Below are 23,069 nucleotides of genomic sequence, written 5' to 3'. Positions count from 1 at the left end.
TATAAGATTATGTAAACATTAACACATAGTTTGACTCTCAGTAGGAAGATCGAAGACTGACAAACCCCCCTCACTGGAAAGTCTATCAGTAAACTGATGCCATCATGTTCACCTTGAATGCCAAATACAGTGTAGTTCACCTTAGTTTTTTATGTGATGCTATGTCAGGATATAGGATCAGCAGATCTTAAACCGATTCTTAAATTTGTCATTCCATAGCAGACACCCCTCATCACAACAGGAGTCCCCTTTCATCTGCCATGATGAAAAGGACAGGACTCTAAAACTCACACCTCCAAAAGAAGAACCACAATCAAGGAACTAGGTGGGCTAGGAGATAAGCCAGCAAAGACAATTGCCAGGTACCATTTGTGGAAGGGAAGAATGATGATATTAGCATGTCATTGACACAGACTGATCTCATCACCATTTGTCCATTGTTCACCCCAGTCCCTCAGTCCTGAGACCAAGGTGTGAATGACCACTGACTCTCAGGTGTCCCTAATGTCATTGTCAGTGGCCCACAGTTTTGCGCTGAGGAGTTTTCATTTTTCCTGAAGGCAAATGGGGTGCAACATATCCGCTCTGCGCCCTATCACGACTCTAGTAATAAGCAAGCTGAACGTTTTGTCCAAACACTCAAACACACTCTAAAAGCTTCCAGAGGTTCAGCTCCAATCCAAAAGAGACTTGATGGATTCCTGTTAACATACAGGAACACTTCACATGCTACTACAAAGGAGTCACCTGTAATGCTTTTCCTCGAGCGCAAACTACGAACCCAGCTGGATCTTCTAAAACCTAGTCTCGCCAAAACACAGTGAGTCAGTCCCAGAATGCTCAGTAGTTTCGACACCAAGAACACTCTAAGTTGAGAGAATTTTGTGCTCCGTCCTTGTTCGTGACTACAGGAAAGGAGAAAAATGGAAGAAATGGAGAAATTCATGTGTAATAGTTTGAATAAGATGTGCTCGCAAAACTGTAGTTAAAGTTGAATTCAAGAAAGTAAATACCCCTTTGTTGTGAACGACCACCTTTGATTTAAGTTAGGAGGAAATGTTATGCATTTACATAAGACAACAATTGCAGGACAACCCAGTTTCTAATGCTTTAGGTGGCGCTGTGTGATTGCGTATACTTTGAAATCGGAAAAGTAAAGTTTAAAGGAGAACTCCGGCGCAAAATGAACCTTTGGTCTAATTACACATTGTTACCTAGTCAACCGTTATCTGAGATTTGTTTTCATGATTATCGAATGTAAATAGTTTTATCTCTAAAAACAGTTTAGCCTATAAAGCTAGTATAACGCTAGTATATTGGGCATAGTGTAATGACAAATAAAAATCGCTTGTTAATACCACTAACAAGGCTCAAAATAGCCCCACACTAACACGGTAGCATAATGAGGGTCCCTACCTTCAAACCGAAGCATTGAGAACTTTGTCAGTGTACAGACAGTTTAATAAGAAGATATTTTAAACATACAGTCAACTTCGCGTATACAGACAGGAGCCATCTTTGAAATACAGCCTTTACCAGTCGATCTACGAACGCCGATCCAAGCCTGCTGTTCGCGCTCACCTTATCACAAATCATAGCTCGTTCACATCTCACCAGCGCACTTGGATCGGCGTTCGTAGATCGACTGGTTAAGGCTGTATTTCAAAGATGGCTCCTGTCTGTATACGCGAAGTTGACTGTATGTTTAAAATATCTTCTTATTAAACTGTCTGGACACTGACAAAGTTCTCAATGCTTCGGTTTGAAGGTAGGGACCCTCATTATGCTACCGTGTTAGTGTGGGGCTATTTTGAGCCTTGTTAGTGGTATTAACAAGCGATTTTTATTTGTCATTACACTATGCCCAATATACTAGCGTTATACTAGCTTTATAGGCTAAACTGTTTTTAGAGATAAAACTATTTACATTCGATAATCATGAAAACAAATCTCAGATAACGGTTGACTAGGTAACAATGTGTAATTAGACCAAAGGTTCATTTTGCGCCGGAGTTCTCCTTTAAGTTGTAAGTGCCTCCATCGTGTTATTGAAATCTATAGCTCCATAGAATATAATAATATTCTAATAAACAACAAATGCAATCACAAGTAATATACACAATATGTTTTTTAAAAATCTGATTATCACAACAGTGCTGGATCTATTGCCATCATATCATAGTGCAGGTAATGCAATATTTAAACATGTTTAAACACAACACAACACATTTTTGAGCAGTGATAAACCTTGGGAGGAGATCTATGCAAAAGGATACTTAATGATAGTGCTGCTGATGATGATGATGATGTCGCAATTACAGTTTTTATCGATTGTTTAAACACTATAACCAGGCTTTTGAACTAAAATTTCAAAACTATAATGCCATTTATCAAAAAGCACACCCATTTCACTGAACTATGAACACTATTCCCCTGTTTTGACACATTAGCCAGATTTGTTGAACTGTTACAGCAAAACTCTACACACAAATCCCTTCATTTCTCATTGCCTACGCCACATGGTCATTTAGAAAGCACTAGCATTCAATATTGTTCACTCGAGTCAGCTCAGCTTCAGCTCAGTTAGCACACAATTACCCAGGTGAAAATACTAAGAGTCAAAATTGAACACATATCAGTCAGATAAGGATCTGACTGATGAGTGTTCAATTTTGACTCTTAGTGTAGATAGATAAACAATTAGTAAACAACAGTTAAACAACAGTAGATAGACAATTTTGACTCAATAGATAGATAAAAGGTTATACAATATTTTATAAAAGATAAAAATCAGTTTACTGAGTTTTGGAACAATGGATCCACAGAGAAATTAAGCAATAGGTCGAGGAAGAGGAGGAGGGAGAGGAGGAAGAGGAGGAGGGAGGGGAGGAGGAGGAGGAGGAGGAGGAGGAAGGGCAAGAAGACAAGCAGTCTCGGATGAAATTCAAGCCACTTTAGTACTTGTCCATGGTATGACTATGAGGGAGGCTGGGCAACGAGTACAGCCAAATTTGAGTCACTTCACCGTCGCCTCCATAATCAGAACCTTCAGGAAGGTGTGGTGGCAAACAAATTTCTATCACTGAAGAAGAGACAATGGGGGGACCACAAGCAACATGACTTACCAGTTTTGGAAATGTTGTTTTGAATTTATAGCACCAGTCTGTAAGACTATGTTGTTGTGTGTGTATTTTTGAGGGCTTGTGTGTCCTGTCTGAGGGCAAAGTTTGGTTTTTCAGCAAGAGTGAATGGTTTTGAGTGTAGAGCTTCATTTTGACCTGAAAATAGGATGTTTGGGGAATTGGGTGAGACGTTATGGATTTGTGTTTACTGTTTTGAGAATACGAGGCATAGTTTCAAGAAATGTGTTTAAGCAATCGAGAAAACTGTAATAAGAATCCAACATCAACTGATCACATTTTCTCTTGCCATAATAAATGTAATTTGTAAACACACAGCCAGAGAAAAACAGTTTAAAAATTCAAGGGTCAAAATTCTAACTAAAGCAAACACTTTTCAAACTAAACATTTTCAATAAACATTGATATTTAAACTTTTGTTACCTCTCAATAAGAACTTCTGTATAAATATAACAGAAAGTCAAACTGGTGTCTAATAAATGATGCTAGTAATGCTGTTTGCTGGGTTGTTTAAATTTCTTCTGCTGAGATCTTAAAAGATTTATTCGTGTTTAATGTTCTGTTGAGTTTTGTGGGTCAGCCTTGTGCTGAAGAGTAGAGCCTGTGCTTCAGTCCAAGAGAAGACCAAGAAACATTGATAATATGCTCCATGTTCCTTTGAACAGAAATTACTGTATTGCAGTGATGTTTATTAGATATTTTATACCTATTTTTTCTTATATCACTTCTTAATTCAAATACACAAAGTATTTGAACAGTATTTGCAGTTTAATAAAATGTAAATAAATGCGCGGTCCAACACTCTTTTGTATGTCTTTGAAATGAACAACTTACAACTTTGAGTAAAACATGCTTGTGAAATTTAAGGCAATCAGTTTCCATATAGATGTTATTCGATCTACGTCACCAGTGTTCGCGGAGGCCATGTTGTTGACATAGAAATTACGGCAACTATCAGTCTGTCAATTGACAAGCGAGGCAGCGTCGGTATTATCGCTGTATTTTTTTTTTTTAAAACAGCGCGATGGTATGTTGTGTCATACACGGCTGTTCTAACAACAGCAATAAGAACCCCAGAGTTAGTTTTTATGCGATACCGACTGTCAGAAAACATGAAGGGAAGGAGACAGAGGAGTTGAGCCAGCGCAGGAGAGAATTGTGGCTAGCTAGGATAAATAGGCTAAACTTTCAGCCAACTCCCCACAGCAAAGTCTGTTCCAATCATTTTACCACAGGTAATGTTACGGATGCCTCACAGCAAAGTCTGTCCCCATAATTTTATCACATATGGTTAGCTGTAAGCAGTGGCTGAAACCGCTCTTTCAAATTTGAGGAAGCTGCCATAAATTGAGACAATTATTAAATTAGTAAATACGATATTGTCTTTTGTGGGCTTAAGTTAGCCAGATCCCCGAAACACAATTTATACCTACACTGAGAGTTTTCAGGCATGATTTTGTTACAGCGCTCCTAGTAAAAGTTAGTCTGGACTTCATTGAAGCTGGTAGGAGAGACAGGTCAGACAGGAAAGGCTGAGAGAGCAACAGACTTCACATTAAAAAGAAAAGGATGTGTAATGGCCAGGTACAACAGGGTGCAGCAGCGAAGAACACAGGCATCAAGTTCAGGGAGTGTGGCACAGGAACAAGACAGCCCAGGGATAAACACTACAGAGGCTTACAATGAGGTTATGGATGCTTTTGAGACTGTAGAGGAAGATGCGTGCACATCTGAAGTGTGCTCCAAAATACAAGCTGATCACCAGAGACTGCTTACTGACAATATTACTCTGAAAAGTCAGCTAGCCACAGAAAAGATAAGCATGGACACACTCAGGGATGATGAGAAAAAAGTCAGATTTTATACAGGTTTACCCAGTTTTGCTACATTAATGGTGCTTTATAATCTCATTGAAGGCTCCCTTACTGACAGCATTAAAACTTCACTAACCAAGTTTCAAAAACTTGTGTTGGTACTGATAAAACTCCGCCACAACTTCCCAGAACAGGACCTTGCCTACAGATTTGGCATTTCACAGTCTACCGTGTCCAAAACCTTTGTTTGTGTCATACATGTTTTGTATGTAAAACTTAAGAAGTTTATCTTTTGGCCGAGGAGAGATGAGCTTTGGAAGTCTATGCCAATAACCTTTAAACAGCATTTTGGGTCAAGAGTGACAGTAATAATTGATTGCTTTGAAATTTTTATAGAGAGGCCTTCAAGTTTGACAGCACGCAGTCTCACTTGGTCTTCATATAAACACCACAACACTATCAAATACCTTATAGGCATCACACCTCAGGGATCCATTTCTTTCCTCTCTAAGGCATGGGGAGGGCGTACTACCGATAAACATGTCACAGAAAACTCAGGCTTACTCGAGCTACTTACCCCCGGTGACTTCATCTTGGCAGACAGAGGTTTTAATATACAAGAGAGTGTAGGGTTAAAATGTGCAAAAGTATTAACACCCAGTTATACTCGAGGAAAGCTACAGCTGTCTGCTCTTGAAGTTGAGGCCACCCGCAAAATCGCACATGTCCGCATACATGTAGAAAGAGTGATAGGATTGGTGCGCAATAAATATGGGATACTGTCAGAGAAGATACCCATCTCCTACCTGGTGACATCAGGATCTGAGATAGCGGTTATCGATAAGATAACTACAGTGTGTTGTTGCCTTACCAACATGTGCTCCTCAGTTGTACCTTTTGATTAGATGTGTGTAAAACGGGTTGTTAATACATGTATAGTGTTATCTTAACATCTTAATTACAAAAAAGTCAGGTTCAGTATGGAATAAGAAAGTTATTTTAATAGTCATCTTACATTTTAGCATTTAAGGCACTCATTAGAAATGGTACTGAATTTCATATTTTGTGTATAGAATGACAAAATACAATGAACTATGTAAATACAAATACACATAAAAATTATAATAAAAACCTGTTACATCAGAATCCTCATTTCATGTGTCATACTGTACCATCACACTTCAGCTCTACACACCAAACAGTACCATTTGCTCCCCTTATTAGGCATACGTTTCATGTTCATACATGAGAGATGGAACCATATATGAAGGCAGACTCATGCCTCACTGTGACAACGCACCACACGGTCACGAACTTTGAATGGTTGCTTGCACACGCAGATGATGTCTGATGGTATTGGTTTTTCTCTGCTTTCAGAGGGACCCACTTCAGTCACATCAGCTGTGTCAGTCGGCATTGCTGATGGACATGGCCTTGAGAAAAGTTTCCCCACAAGCTCTGGGAGAAGGGCTTTGGAAAAAAGATCCCTAGATTTTGACTTGATTACTTCCCAGAGTCCAATATCTGGTTCTATCCTCTCTATGTGTACATCATTTTCTGACCAGACAACAAAATCAGCAAACTCCTTATTGCATACAAGCATCTGTGTCTGGACCTGAAAATAGTAGGCATGTGAATGTTTGAGCTGTAATTTGCCATTAGATTCCTCCAAACAGAATCTGCCATCAACACATTCTTTGAGGCTTATGCTATCATGTGCACAAAACGGACATTTAACCTCCACTACACCATCACCACAGCAGTCGCAATGTACTATCCCATCTGGTGTAGCACCTATGTGAGGCAGTTCTGGATTTATTACAAAACCACTGGTCTCACATCTGAAATTGGTGTGTGAATGCATTTGCTGACGATAACAAGTTAGTGCCTGTTGTTCATGATCACACCCCCAAGTGGTTGCTTTACTTGTAAAGCCTGCGCTTAGAGGGTAACAAATATTTTTGATGAGGCTTTGTGATGGATTCTCAGGTGGTGTGGAACAAGCAGCTTTCATGCGTGAGGCTGTAATTCTGCCAGCCCTAAATCTATACCAGGCTTTACTTTTAGACTGTTCTCTTGTCTGCTGTTCTATTGTGCCAGCTTGCCTTTGAGAAATGTCAACTGCAATGGTACTACAGTGTAAAAGTAACTGTTCGCTTGTCATAGAAATGCACTGTTCATCGAATAGCTCACTCAGGGGCTGGCCAGTATCGGTGTTCGACACTGGAGCATAGAACTCTGCATAGTCTTTCATGACAGATAGCAAGACTGGTTTATCACCTGTAGCATGCAGCTCTCCCAGGAAAGTAGCGATCTCAGCATCTGTTGGCTCTGATACATCAGGTAGCTTTTGTTTGTCCTTGTATTGTATTCTAAAAATGTTGTGTCCAGTCTGTTTGATTGTAGCTTTTGAGTGAAAGTCAATGTTTTCTACTTCAAGGTACTTTTCCTGTGGTTGTCCACTTGGAAGTAACCAATATGCAGGTTTTTCTGTCACAGTTTGGGACTCACGGAGCAAAACAGCTGCCTTGATGGCGAAAAGAACCGCTCCAACATGGCTACATGTCTCGCCTAATCCTGCCATGCATGTGCAGTGTGCAGCCAAGATAATGCCATCCTTCTGGGCAGTAACCCATGGGCGCAGAGGTGGGGCACTTAACTTCTGACTGTGTTTAACCTGTGAAAACACAAAAACACAGAATTGCATTCAAGATTTCAAACAAGATACATGCATGACATTTTGACAATTCTGACAATTGACAATCTGACAATTGACAAATGACAATTCTGTAATTGTGTGTATGGCAGCTTCTGTTCTTATTTTATGGCAAATTGCAGTTCAAACATTCACATGCCTAGGTTATTATTTTCACAAAACACAGTTTCAAAAGGTTTTCAGATATTGTGGTATAGTATCTAAAGCAGAAACAGAAAAAAAGTATAATGACAACAAACGCAATAGCTTCAGATGTTATTCTGCAGCCTGTTGCACCAGCTGTGTGTAGGCTCAAAGGTAGCTTAATTACAATGTAAATTATTACTAAGTTGTGATTTATACTTCACTAAAATAAAATGTTGCACCACGGAGATAAGTTACAACATTACTCTGAATAACAACTAGGGTCTGTGTAAATCATAAAATGTCACAGAATTATACTCACTAATCCTAAAACCACCTTTTTCCTGCATCCTTTTTATTCACTGCATCTAATTTAGTACTAATCCAGTAGAGACCACATTATTGATATGGCATTTCAATATCGATCTAGCTTACTACCGTGTGCTACGATGCCAATTTGCTTATGCCAGCCAGAACGCTAACACCATGATGATGGACCTCTATCTTTGACCATTGATTGCCTTATTTGTGACTTGAAGTTATGCCCCAAGTAATCATGGGTGTAACTAATTTTAGTAGCTGATAGGGGTGGAACAAAATGACGGAGTATGTTCCACTGTTTGGTCCCGCATAGAACCTCTCTCTCACACACACACACACACACACACACACACACAAACAGTTCGATCGCGCCCGTGCCTCTAACACACACACACACACACACACACACACACACTCCAGCATTGCAATCTTGACATCGCAGCCTGTTCATTACACCAAACGCGAATAGAGCGAAATGTATCGCTATTTTGAGTTTTGTTTATTTTTATACCGTGTATTCTCCGTGTAAATTCGTACACTGAACCGTGACGCCCTACATTTCGGTTCAATACGAATACATGTAACTTAACTGTTACCGTTCCACCCCTAGAAACGTTAGCTGATGTAACTTAGTTACAAACTAAGTAGCTGCTAGTAGTTACTAAGCCTCTAGTGTCGACTTTAAGATATAACTTACACACAGCTGATGCAACCCTGTGCTGGTATGCTAACGTTAGCTAGCAATCATAATCAGGTTATGCAAGTAAGTCAACGTTAAGCATCACATCAAAAAACATTTACATACCTCTGCGATCACGACAATGTTTGACGATGTCGTTGGTGGAACAAAAGTAAGAAGGTTGCCGACTTTGCCAGAGATGAAGTAGTTATATGACTCAAGTGACTTGAAGGCCTTCAGCTCCTGCGAAGAGTGTACGGATACTGTATGAACGAGATAGTTGTAAATATCTGGATAAGTTCCGGCTGGCAATAAGGACGGATCTTTACTAAAGGCTATTGGGTCTATTTGATATGGGTCCACACCAATCAAGCTTATTTTCTCTTGATACCGACGAGACGAAGCCATTAGGCTAACGTTACTGCTCCCCTCAACTCAAATCTCCGCGCGGCTAGCTAGGGGCAGGACAGTTGTCATGTCAACAAAATGGCCGCGGTTAGCTACTTCCGGTGTTTGCGAATAAGGTCTATAATTGAAGTTTATGAACAAACTTGTTTAAAAAAAAACAGTTTGTTTTTATTTAAAAAAAATAAGTTGACTGATTTCCATTACACGAGAGTAGATGTTAAAACTTCATGCTGATTTGTACTTGGCTTTCGCCAAGATAAGCAACACTAAGACGTAGCTTTACAGTATGCTTCTCCATCCATTTACGCTTCTTTCCATATGGTGATGTGACTCCCCTTCTGTCCGGCGTTAATGACTGCAGTGTACTTGGCGCGTCAGCACACACGACGGCTGCAACTACAGTGTGGTCTCCCTAGTGGACCAGCACGACAACCGTCTGGATTGAGCCGAGTAGGGGACATCTCTAGGGTCTTCAAGTGGGCACCTTCCGTCCTCAGTGTTTCGTCGACTAGCCCACGACACCTCAAGAGGGCTTGACAGTGACTCTGGCGTCCCAGTGTCACCCCCCTCCGTCCCCCACTCAACTCAGCCCAGCTTACTGACCTCTACATCCCTCCTGCTGCTGAGACCTAACCACAATCTCACAACCCAACCATACGCGCCAACCCGTTTGACTAAGGCTGTCGAGCCCCACTGGTGCGTTAATATGCAGTTTCAGAGGCAACGGTTCCGTATGGCATACCACCTACCGCAAAAACACAATATCTGCCCAACCACCCGTCATTCACGCAATATACACAGGAACGTAATGACTGTAAATACTATACAACCTATACAAATAAACCAACAGACTCTTCGAGTTTTTCAAGAATTCTACGAAACCGTAGCGTGGCGGCCTGTACACAGCCAGCTAGAATCTTTCCGTCTCAACCACAGCCAGTTGCTGCTCCTTTCTGCTGGTTCAGATAAGTTATTTACTGTGCGACGCAACTCTTGGCCACTGAATCCGACGTCTCTGAGGAACCGGGTTGTAGAGTGTGCCACAAAACCTCGACAACCCACTTCCACTGGATAAACCTGGACTCTCCATCCTCGCTGTTCTGCTTCAGTGGCCAGATGAGCATACCGCAGTTTCTTCCTCTCATATGCCTCATCTACCGCATCCTCCCATGGCACTGTTAACTCTATCAGTTGAACAATGCGTGCTGATCCAGACCACAAAACAATATCTGGTCGAGGTTAGTGGTGGCAATCTCAGGTGGAAAAATAAGCCGTTGATCAAGATCAGCCAGCATCTTCCAGTCCCTAGCAGCTTCCAGTTGTCCTGGGCGAGAATTGGTGTTAATACCTTTTTTTTTGGTGGTTGCTCGCCTGGGCGGAGGAATATTGTCTTCTGCGTGTAATGTTTTGCTAGAACAGGCGGCAACTTATTGGTCATACTACGCTTGCCTTCCAATGCTAAAGCCAAACATCGCAGTACTTGGTCATGGCGCCAAGTAAACCGACCTTGGCTAAGAGCCACCTTAAGAGAACTAAGTACTCAACTTCACGCAACATAAAATTGAGTTAGCAATACTCAAGTTCTCCAAGTAAACTCATTAAGTAAATAATGTTGAGTGAAATTGTATATTTAAGTATTCTTTTGTCATTGTACATTGTTTATATGTTTATATTCATTAAATATAAACATACACATTAACTTACATAAAAAACTCTAAAAGTATATTGCACATTATATAAAAAATGTTGGAGTGCATTTGAATGTCCTTCAACATTTAAAAACCTCCTCAATCCTTGATAGTTATAAAGAATTATGGAGTCACTGTAAATTAAAAGGGCTCTGGAGGTGTGGAATGTCTAAGGGCAGCTACAGCTTTGGTAAAGAATCTGTGCTTTAACCTGTTTGTCCTGGACTTAATGGCCCTGTACCTCTTCCCAGCCAGGAAAGGAACACACATTCTGTATCTTGGATGGGTGGGATGCACGGCAGCAAAGGCTTTATCATGTGGATAAGTATCTTGAGTCAATGTCGTTGTTTTTTCGAGAAAATAATGGGTTGTCTTTAGCCTAACGTCGTCATACTCAGATTCTAGTCAGAATGTGAGTCTGCTCCATTGGGCTGTGATTATGGTGTGTGTTTCAACCGACCAGGAAAAAAAATGCTTCTGCACTCAATTGGATTGACCAAATCCCGTAGGAAGGACAGCAAAAACATCTTTCCGATCGACAAATGCCTTGATCGCGGCTCTCTGTTCCTCTTTTAAAATGAATGCGCTGTCTACATCTTCTGTAACAGACGCGATGGCTGAATAAATATACACATCTAAATTCTCCAGCGGCAGCCATTCTTTGTTGTAAACGAATTCAACCCAAGCGCTCTTTGGTGACATGGATGATTACATTACTGTTGATCATCTGTCAATCATCGTATAAAGCCCGCCCTGACAATTTGATTGGTCCGAACAGCTTTGGTTCGGGCATACTTGCTTCACAACGGATCAAGTCCAGACTGAACTTCCCGACCTCAAATGTTGTGGGCGGGGCTAAATTCGGCTGGCATCCAGGCTAGGTTGTCTTAACAGTAACTTCAAAAAGCCAATGAGAAACCAAGGCAAAACACCGTAACACCAGTTACCGCTCTTTGGCTTTGTTTTAGAACGCTTAAATTGAGTTACGGTACTCTGCCTTTGTTTAGCCGTGCCTCATCAATATGAAGTTACTGTGCCGGTGTTCTATCAAATAATATCAGATTGTATGGTGTTCTGCCTTTGTTTTACTGTCCATTAAAATTTGTATACAGCAGCCATCAGTCCCTGTAACCTCTGAAATGTCCTCACACGGACAGCTTTGTCCTGCACAAACGTGGTCAGAACATTAGTATGGTCTGAGCCCGCTCCATCGACAAACGTGCGATGTCAGTCACAAAGGATATATGCAGAGTTGACAGAAAAATGTTACTCATGCCGTAGCAAGTGAAAACAACAAAGAACTAACGCCCCGCCTCACCCAGGTCGGATACCGGACCTGGTTGGAACACTCATGCATCTAGCTGGCAGAGTGCCAAAACTGCGCCGGCGCCTTCAGCACCGCCCACGGTCGAGCCGATGCAGATTTATGTCACACAGGTAGTGCTAATAATGAAGCAACAAGTGTATTGGTGCATACAACATCAAACCAGCTGTTACAAGCAGGTTATACAGACAATCACAGCGTCCGGCATAAATCCGCGGGACGAGCCAAGTCCTCAAGCACAATAATACTGCCCTACAAAGGCTAAGAGCAGTATCTTCAATTTTTCACAAAATGTTTTTTTGCACAAATAAAAAGTGCAGGATCTGCTCTACAATCTGTTAAAATTTCATATGGCTACCTAATAAATTTCTTATATAAATTTACATTTTTAGTTGCAGTATTGTATAGAAAAGTAGAGTGAAACCAAGGCAGAATGCAGTATCTGCCCGTACTGCAGTCTGTTTCACTATGATACTGCAGTTTGCCTTTGTGTGGCATGAGTCAGGTTTTATAGCATACTGTATATGTATATAGCTCATCTTTCATTTATTGATATATTGATTCCCTGAATGATTAAACTTAAACTGTTTGTAATTACATGTGAAGACCTATCCCAAACTGAAATAAAACCAATACGTTAATGATTGCCATAAAAAAACAGCACTTTTGTGATACAATTAAAATATATTAATCTAATAACGCGTGTTTTTTGTTTGTTTGTTTTTTGAAAAATATGATTATAATGCCAAAGGGGATGGAAAGTCACAGCTTAGCAGAAAGAATGAAGATGGAGAAAACGGTCAATAAAAAAAAAAACAAGAAAATGGGGGTTTACATAATATGCCACATAATTTTAATAGTTTGGTTATAATTAACATGTACTGTACTTTTGACGACTATAAGCAGCTGCTGCAGCTGTGTGCAAAGGTTTTGGTGATTTATGATTTATGATATAAGCAAGTGATTATGATCACTTGCTACACTTACTGCTATATGTTATTGTATGGCCATGTAAGTATACGCAGTAATGCAAAGGCAAAGCGCAGTATAGCCCATAAAACTACCAAATTTTGCCTGACTGTCAAAAAACGAAACGTTTAATATTCACCTCCCTTTGATCTATCTAATTGTACCCTTTGTTGTTAAATTTAATTGGATGCTTATGTTTGGTGTAAGAAAAACACAAAAAGCTGTTTTTCTCAGTTTGGAGTTTTTGCTGATACTGCTCTCAGCCTTTGTAGGGCAGAATAGGGCAGACAGCTGAAACCACCGCATACTGAAAAGACGCAGAACACAGAAGGTTTTGCTATGAATGCATTAGTTGTTGAGGTAGTCCAGAACGCGCTCCCCACTGAGTCTCAAAGGGGAAAGCCCTATGTTCATACTTTTCGTGAACGTATGAGGAGCTCAATACCTTCGAACAAGAATCTCAGGAAGCGCCTGTGATAAAGGGGCTATGTTGTACATCCTTCTCTGTAGGCTGTTTCTTCATTTTGTGAAATAAGGCCCACAATGGTAGCGTCATCAGCAAACTTAACTATGGAGTTGAATGGATTGGAGTGCAGTCAGGAGTGAAGAGTGGAAATAATGCTGGACTGAGCACGCACCCCTGTGGCACGCCTGTGTTCAAGATGAGAGTTGAACAGGTGCCACCACCTATTTTGTTATTCTGGGACCTTTTGGTAAGAAAGTCCATAATCCATGAGCAAAGTGCTGCATCTATTCCCAAATTACATAATTTACATACAAGTTTGAAAGAAATTACAGTGTTAAAAGCAGAACTAAAATCAATAAACAGCATCCTAACATATAACTGTTCGGCTGCTCCAAATGTGTCAGAGCTGTGTGAAGTGCAATTATGACAGCATCATCTGTACATCTGTTCACCCAACGCTAATTGATGACTGTCCAGATCCTTAGGTATACTAGCTTTGATGTGCGACAATATCAATAAAAGTCTATCAAAGCACTTCATAATAATAAATGTCAGGGTATATGTGTAATGAAGCAGTGGAAGAGGAGAGAACGATTTGCAGGCTTTATTAAATAACAGGGTCAGACAGGCAAGGGTCGAATACCAGCGATATAAGCAGAGGAGGATACACACAATCAGAGTCCAAGAACAGGCAAAGGGTCGGGGCAGGCGGCGAAACAATCAGAGTACAGGCAGAGAGTAAGGCAGGCAGGCAGCAGACAACGAGAGGTAAGGTCCAGATAAAGTCGTAGCAGGTAAACAAACACAGGGTACAAACGCTCAGAATAGTTCACTGGGAAAGCAATACTTCGCGCTGAGTGAATGTGAAAACCAGGTATTTATGGTGTGAGAGAAACAAGGTGATAAGACACAGGTGAATGAAATGAGTGCTGATGAATCCGGGCAGTGAATTATGGGAAATGTAGTTTGTGAGGAAGTGATCATAGTCTATTGTGGAGCGCCCTCTGGTGGCTCACGATGGGACTCCAGCTGGTGATCGTTACAATATGGACTGTCCTGTTTTCCTCCAGAGTGAGCTCTACTGTTATTTTGATCATCAAAGCGAGCAAATAAGTAGTTCAGAGAATCAGGGAGACAGGGATCATTACTAATAAGTAAAGTTGCCATTATATACATACATTATATTCAGTAATGGTCTTTATTCCCCTCCACAAGCTACGGGGATTGTTGTTGTTAAATTGGTCTTCAAGATGCATCTGTACTTTTCCTCTTTAATGCCCTTCTTCAATTCTCCGCTAGCATTGCTGTAAGCCTCAGTGTCCTCAGACTTAAAAGCTGCATCCCGCTCTTTAAGCAGAGACCAAACTCTCCTATCGAACCATGGCTTCTGGTTAGGGAATATCCTAACACTGATGTACTATATTTGTCTAAATCAGCCCCCTCTGCAAATACAGTGAGGTGGCATCCTCACTCCACACATTTACAGTTTTACCAACTGCTTTCTCTGTTGCTGCACCCAGGTTATGGAATGTACTTTCTCTTATTGTCAGAGATGCTCCAACATTAGCCAGTTTCAAGAAGTTGTTAAAAACTCCTCTTTTTATAATGATTAGTATTTTACTGTGTTGTATTCAAAGGATTATTCTTGTATTATTCTTGTACTTCTGTATTTTATTTGCTTTTACTGTCTGTAGCGCTTTGAGTTTTAGAAAAGTGCATTATATTTAAAATGTATTATTATTATAATAATAATAATTCATTACATTTATATAGCGCTTTATCTCAGCACTCAAAGCGCTTTACATAGAAGGGGGGAATCTCCTCAACCACCACAAATCAAGCGTTGCTCTGGACCATATCACTGTTTCGCCATTACACGCCACTTTACATGATCAGTCCAGCTTCAAATCGGTGCAATTTACTGACACTTCAGGGCACCACAATCCTGACCCGCCACCGCATACACCTTGCCAAATATCTGAGAGGTGGTCTGAAATGGCTTAGACGGCAAGATCGAAACCTTCAAATAGGATGCCTCACTCTGCGAGAGATAGCTAGCCAGCTGCTCATTTACACGGGGCATTTTTTTATATCCTCGCTCGCACAAACCCTCAAAATTCAGATCATTTGAATGTGGGAAAGGAAAGATGCGGGCTGAATATGGCTTCTTCTGGGATCTCTCCACCTCAGTGTGAAGCCACGTGACCAGGTTAAGATAAGCCTGGATATGGGGAGGGACCATTACATCCAATAATTCCCCATATGCATGGCTGATGGAAGGAGAGGGCTCAGGAGATTCTCTCACTTCGCACTCTCCAACTACATCAAGCCCCTCAGAGCTGGGCGATGCCAGCAAAATGCTCTCCAAGAATCAGAAGATGCCATAGAGCAGGCCTCCGGATCTAAAAGGAGGATTGAGAAAGTGAAACCCCTTTCTCAAATTCCTCTGCCAGCTCAACCTGCTGGCCCCACGATCAGATCCGCCATACTGCCTCGGTAGCCGCCGGAGCCGACCCGCGAGGTGCAGATGCAGTGAATGTATCTAGCCCCCTCAAGAGCTGAATGTGCCCCCACTCCCAAGCAGACAAACCAAAGATCTTGGGTGTCCTCAGGTGTCATAAATCGAGGACACAGAGGCATGCACTTTATAAAACCCTTGCTGCTCAACATGATTCGTCTTCTCAACACGCACTACAAAAAAATGGCTCCTGAAGACCCTATGAGTGTTCCCAATAGCATAAACACCAAGATACAGCATTGAAGTTCCACTTCAAAAGGGAACCATTTTTCTGCATAAGTGAGAATATAAGTGAGAAGCAAAATTATATTAACCAAAAAGACTATTTTTAGAAAATGTGTTTATTATCTCATTCACATGTTTTATTATTTAAACTTTAATCTTATAGTTGTGTCTCTCAAGTAATCTTGTTTAAGCTACGTTTTGTGTGAAAACAACACCATTTTGTTATTATCTTTTTTTACTACAAAATTAAATGCACCTGCTGCTCAAGATGTTTTATGCAATAAAAAAAAGTTAGAAGTGATTTTGGTTTGTGGAGTTATTCGCATTTATTTTGTGAATTTAATCAGAACAAGTAAAATCATGCCAGGTCTTATTTAAACGGAGGTAAAATATCTTGTTTCTGTTTTGATTGTCCAGTATCAGGAGCGTCTGATCGCACACAGCTTGTGAGGGGACGGATTCAACGTGATTCCGACTATTCCTCTGAGATCCAGGGAGTTGAGAAGCGGTAGCTCTGAAGGAGGGAAGTGAAGAACAGGAAGAGCTCCATCCTGGCCAAACTCTGTCCCAAACAAGCCCTTCGGCCTGAGAGAGAGAGAGAGAGAGAGAGAGAGAGAGAGAGAGAGAGAGAGAGAGAGAGAGAGAGAGAGAGAGAGAGAGAGAGAGAGAGAGAGAGAGAGAGAGAGAGAGAGAGAGAGAGAGAGAGAGAGAGAGAGAGAGAGAGAGAGAGAGAGAGAGAGAGAGAGAGAGAGAGAGAGAGAGAGAGAGAGACTGTTTTTAATTCCAAATCAAATGTTTATTTCTGTTTAGAGTTGAGCGTATACCTGTAGAAAAGGGCATGAAAGCATCTCTCTTGACAAACTGGCCCTTCTCATCTTGGAAGTGTTCTGGGTAAAAGCTGTTCGGTTTCCTCCATTCGCTTGGATCCTTCAAAAACAGACGTCAGCAGAGGAATTACAGTGGTACCCTAGAAAATGGAGAAAACGCAATGTTCAAGAGGCACATGGACATGGTCTCGTTTCTAGGCCTAAATATTTATTCTTCTGACTGACCTTCTTGATGAAACAGGCCCGGAGAGGGTAATCGGGAGAATCGGGAGAATTCCCGGTGGGCCGCTTCACTTTTGGGCCGGTCGAAGATTTTATTTTATTTTTTTATTTTTTTACATTTGTCACGTTGTCAATCTTCTCTTACATTCTAACACCGCAGCGCGCAGCCTCTGCATGGGTTGTACCATGTAAGGGAGTTCTTCCCTCCTCTTCCAAATAGAGTTGGTTGGGTCCATTGCCCGTCTTTTACAAAACGTTTTCTCAGGTAGTAGGCCAATGTGCCAAGCTTACAGATTTATTTTCAAGAGGACAAACGCAAGTGGCAACAGGTAAAGAGAGATAGGCCTAGTAATGATTAGCATGTTAACCTATCCACAAGCAAAATCTTAAATATAATTAAGGCGAGACACGGCAGGCAAAAACATCATTTTTTTACTGGTCAATTTTGGGGTAGGCCTATTTGTCTTTTTTCAGACTTGTGGTGGAAAAAAGTCCGAAATACACATTTAGGTCTTTATCATACAACATTTTGTCTGTTTGCGTCTGTAGATTTCTCATAAATTCATCAAAAGTTGGCGATATAAATCCTCCCGCTGCTCCGCGATCGCTGTCTGCACTCTGCACCCTGTCATCACACACGCCGTTAGAAAGCTCTCTCTCTCTCCTGTACAATGCTGTCGGATCCAAATATGGTCATTTCCTTTTTATCAGCAACCAATCGTGAAAGTAAAAGGGGGGATTTAACTCTGAATGCACAATCTCATTGGCTGATGCTAAATCTTTAAAGCCCATTTTCTCAAAATGACCTTTCTCTCATACTCCAAGTCGGACATCTCCACTTCAGTAGCACCTATATACACCAAACTTTCCAGTCTTGTACTTAGTTATATTATGAATACATTTACCGAGGGATTTGTAAATATATTATTCCTAGCCTGATTTATATAACATTTTATCCCCAAAAAACATGGTGAAAATAATTTGTTAAAGGCTATTGACAGTATATTCTGATTTACAGGATAACAAAAGTAGATATCCATAAATCCCTCTGTTATTTTAAGAAAGAGCAGTATATGACGGTACATGATAAACCAAAATGTATTGTTTGTTCAGAAGTGGGTGTAGTAAAGGAGTAAATTACCACAATTTGTTACCCATGCAGCAAAATGATAATGACCATGATATTTTTTGTTAACTTCTCAGCTTAAGTGAATTATTAAACCTTTACATTATTGTTGAACCATGGTATTAATAAAAACTACACAATAGTAAGAGCTGAACTGTTGCTTCATTTATCCAATTTCCTCCATGGAAAAAGTGGGCCGGTCTTGGGCCTGAAACTCCCGGGCTGAAAAGTGGCCCCACTTCGGCCCTGTGATGAAGTATCCATTTAAGTGAACATCACAGCTGGTTATATGCGGCAGAGCCAAGGGAGCAATGTCAGCCAGTCTCTGGGTTTCATGAATCACAGCGTCTGTATACGGTAATTTCTTTCTATCTTCCACCACTGGCTGACGTCCACCGATCATTCTGTCAATCTCCTCATGAACTCGATCTGCACACAAATGCAACGTATGCTTGGTCCTATGGACAACATTGGATTCAGCATTAAGAAAAACTCTTGGATTTACTGTGTTTTTTACCCTGTATATGAGGGTATTTGGCCATGAGCATCAAACCCCAGCGCAGAGTCGATCCTGTCGTGTCAGTACCAGCGATAAACAGATCTGTCACAGTCATCATTAGATTCTCATCGTGAAAGTATGAGTCCTTCTTACAGGATTGCTGACAAGCAAAAAGAGGCTCAGTAGATACTAACCAAAGCAAGACATGAAACGAGAATCAGGTGCAGTGCATTAATCAAACAATGAATGACCATGGTAACAAAAGCTAAAAAAGGAAACAGAACAGGAAACAAAACTAATAAGAATACAACTGAAACTCAGACAAAATGTGATAGTAACAATTTACAATAAGATCCCAATAGTTGATGTTAGTTAGTTAGCATTAACATGAACTAACCATGAGCAATACCTTTGTTAGAGAAATTATTCTTTTTTATAATGTAAGCACTGACTAGACGACTTTAAAATCTTAACCGATTTTAAAACTCTGGGAGACCACAGACATAATGGCAGTTTCAACCGATTTTTAACATTATAATCTTCCGAATGCACACAATCGAATATTCGTCCCGGACCGCATTCATCTTGAGACCACACACCTGTCGATTGTAGTAACATTTTTACAGTGAGACGATATCTCATGGATCAAACGTGACTTGAGAAGAAAAATAATCGGAGGACGATCAACGTCGTCGGCTGGTTCTCCTGGTGAATTTTTTTTTTATGGGAATTTCTCAGTACTCCACTTTCGTGGCTTGTTTGTGGCTGCCAAGTTTCAGCTATAGAAGCACGCAACATCCGGTTGGTTAGGTTTGCTCGCTCTCATTGGCTATCGCGGGTATCACATCAGAGGCAGCCCCGATCAAGAGTCATGAGAACATGTTTGATATTTATGATTTGAGATTGTGCGGGCTGCGACGCGATCAGGGGCAGTAAAAGAATCGTAATGACACCACACATTTTTTTGGTATTTTTTGGACAAAAAGCACAAAAAATTTGTTTATTGGTCAAAGCTGATGATTACTTTTTATTTTCACCTGTATTTCTATGGAACAAGGTGATTTCTGTACCTCGTCGCTCTGTTTGCGGATGAGAAAGGAGTCGACAATCCCTCTGCGGTCGTGTGGATTCAGAGTCTCCAGCAGTCCAGTGAACAACCTCATAATATCTGCTCTATGTTTCAACACATTTCTTATAGAACACAATAACACAATAATCCTTTTGCTGTTGAGGAACGGACCCAGCCACGGAAATGTATTATAAAGCTACAAGTACACACAGAGAAAAAAATGCATGTATTAAAGGGTAAGTTCACCCGAAAAGGTGAGTAAAAAATTACTCACCCTCATGTCGTTCCAAACCCGTAAGACCTTCGTTCATCTTCAGAACACAGATTAAGATATTGTGATGAATAAGGAAATGATTGGAATTTAGGTGGGATTAATGTACACGCCCCTCTTAATCTAAACGAATGAGTGTTGCGTAATTAACTTAAAGGGTACAGCTGATGTGGGAGGAGTTGATGATTATTTAAGGATGTTGTGAGTACTGCTCGAGAGAGATTCGGGGGAGCTCTCACTTGTGGGGAAACGCCAGACGGCCGCTCGGGATGATTAGTGTCTCCGGCGGTGAAGATAGACGGTCAGTGGGGGGTAAATGTGACAGATAGTTAGGGACGCGACTTCGGGCTAGGAGAGCTCCTACTCTGTGTGATAATTGCAAACAATAGAGAGTTTGGAGAACCTGATACGGTCAGCCGAGTGACGCGACCGAAAGGCTCCTGGGTATCCTCTTTGCTGGACCTCTTGGATCCTCTTGAGTCTGCCTGCTGACCAATGGACTGAACGGAGATTTCCTGTGTATCCTTCTCGCCAGGACGTGAGCTCGTCTGCTTGTGGATCAATATACTGAGCAAGGGGGGTAATGTGTTTTATGAGCTGACATTGTTTTAACCATTAATAAAGAGTTGTGTGTTAACTGCCATCCTAGTGTGCTGGTCTCTGCCTCTCCCGAATACTGTGCGGTTGTTACACTGGTGGCAGCGGTGGGGTTTAATCCCTAACGATAATAAAACAGCCGGACGATGGAGGGCAGAGATGGGCACCGGGATGTGTCAGCGACCCCATCTACCTCAGCAACTGTTACGGCACCTTCGGTTTTAGCCACAGCTGCATCATCAAACGTGTCTATGGCACGTCCGGTATTTATGCCGGAGACCTTTACCGGCACGGGTCGGGAATGGTCTGATTGGAAGGAACAGTTTGAGATGGCAGCTGTGGTGAATAATTGGAATGACGGAATGAAATTGAAATTTATGGCACTTTTATTATCGGGGCGCGCTCGAGATATTTATAGTGGCCTTTCATTAGAAGCCAAACGTAGCTATGTTTTATTGAAAGACGCTTTAGGTAAATGTTTTGAACCATGTGAAACTGCAGAATGGAATCGTGTTAGTTTCTCGTCCCGCAAGCGCATGCCGAACGAAACTTTACGTGAGTTTGGTAATGCGCTGCGGAGGTTGGTGACTAAGGCATATTCTTCAGTAGGTGCAGATACACAGGATTTATTGGCTAGAGATCATTTTATCGCGCATGTGGGAAATGGGGAGATTCGTATTCAATTACGCAGTGTTAAACCGATCACTCTAGAAGAAGCCATTAATATTGCAAGTGAATTCGAACTTATTCAAGGGTTGGAACAATGTACGAGTACCCCTGATGCTCGAGTGCGGGGTTTACAGATGTCCGCGGCAGAAAGTAAGGTAGATGCGCTGACGGAGGTGGTGGATGCGCTCCGTAATGAAGTTCAGACGTTGCAAAAATCTGTTCAACAACTTTGTGAGGCAGTTCCAACATTAAGAAATCGCATTGTTGAACCGTCAACTATAAGTGGGGTTGGGAAAAGGCAGGTGCAACCTTTAGGAGGTGGTTGTTGGGAATGTGGATGTAATCGGCATATTAGGAGAGACTGTCCCTACGTGCAGGGAAACGGGAGGGGGCAGGCATTATAGGCCAAATGCCTGCCCCAATACAAGATAATTTTTTTCAGTTGGCCCCATCGGTCCAAGGCAGTTCTGGGATTTACCTTGCTGCTAAATTAGGTGGGTGTGACGTCAAACTTTTAGTCGATACAGGTGCACAAGTCTCAATAATACCGAAGCAGAGGTGGCTTACTATAACGAATGGCGGGGCTCACCTTGAACATCATGAGGGCGTGGTTAGAGTGGCCAATGGGGGGAGGATGCCGATTTTGGGTCGCTGGCAAGCGGTATGTCAATTTGATTCCCTAACGATCATTACAGAGTTTCTTGTGGCAGATTTGGAGCCTCAGGAAATTCTGCTTGGCTCGGATTTTTTGCTAAAATATGGCGCTATTATTAATCTCGATCAAAAGAGCTGTCGGTTGATGGGAAAACAGATTCCCCTCTTGTTTGGTAATAATAATGGTATGCAGCCCTGTGACGTGATCGTGTACGTTGATACAGCTGTTCCACCCCGTAGTGAAGTTTTGATTACAGGAGCAGTGGAGGGAGCGTCTGATAGTTTACAGGGCATGTTAGAACCGTCTTCCTCCCTTTATAACCATTGCGACCTTTTGGTGGCAAGGGTAGTGTGTAGGGTGGAGCAGGGTATTTTGCCCGTTCGTGTAATTAATGTCACTGATGACACTCATATTTTAAAGCGTGGGATGAAAGTGGGTAAGTTATTTTTTGATGTTGTGGTAGAGGGAGAGGACGTGGCGATGGGTAATAGGCCTACATTCTCTGTGGATATGCTTATAGATCAACTAAACTTACATGAAAAGGGCTTTGGGGAGGCTGAAACGCGTGCGGTGCGTGAGTTATTGTGTAAGAATTTGTCCGTTTTTAGTGTAAATGACGCAGATTTAGGGCGGACACAATTAATTACGCATCAGATTGAGACGAAGGATGCCAAACCTATTAAATTGCCCCCGCGCCGTGTTCCCCTTCATCTACAAGATGAAGTGACGGAGCATATTAAGGA

The 23,069-nt window shown here is 41.4% G+C and overlaps 1 pseudogene; it reads right to left on the bottom strand.

Moving 5' to 3' along the window:
* Positions 1-16,785: 16,785 nt before the first annotated feature.
* On the bottom strand, positions 16,786-20,242 carry LOC130095101 (cytochrome P450 2K1-like; annotated as a pseudogene).
* Positions 20,243-23,069: the final 2,827 nt, after the last annotated feature.

Source organism: Rhinichthys klamathensis, unplaced genomic scaffold (genome assembly GCF_029890125.1).
Source record: "Rhinichthys klamathensis goyatoka isolate OS25496 unplaced genomic scaffold, OSU_Roscu_1.1 h1tg000185l_1, whole genome shotgun sequence".
Classification (NCBI taxonomy): Eukaryota; Metazoa; Chordata; class Actinopteri; order Cypriniformes; family Leuciscidae; genus Rhinichthys; species Rhinichthys klamathensis.
The sequence above is the reverse complement of the archived record's forward strand: the minus strand, read 5'-3'. Positions and strand labels throughout refer to the sequence as shown.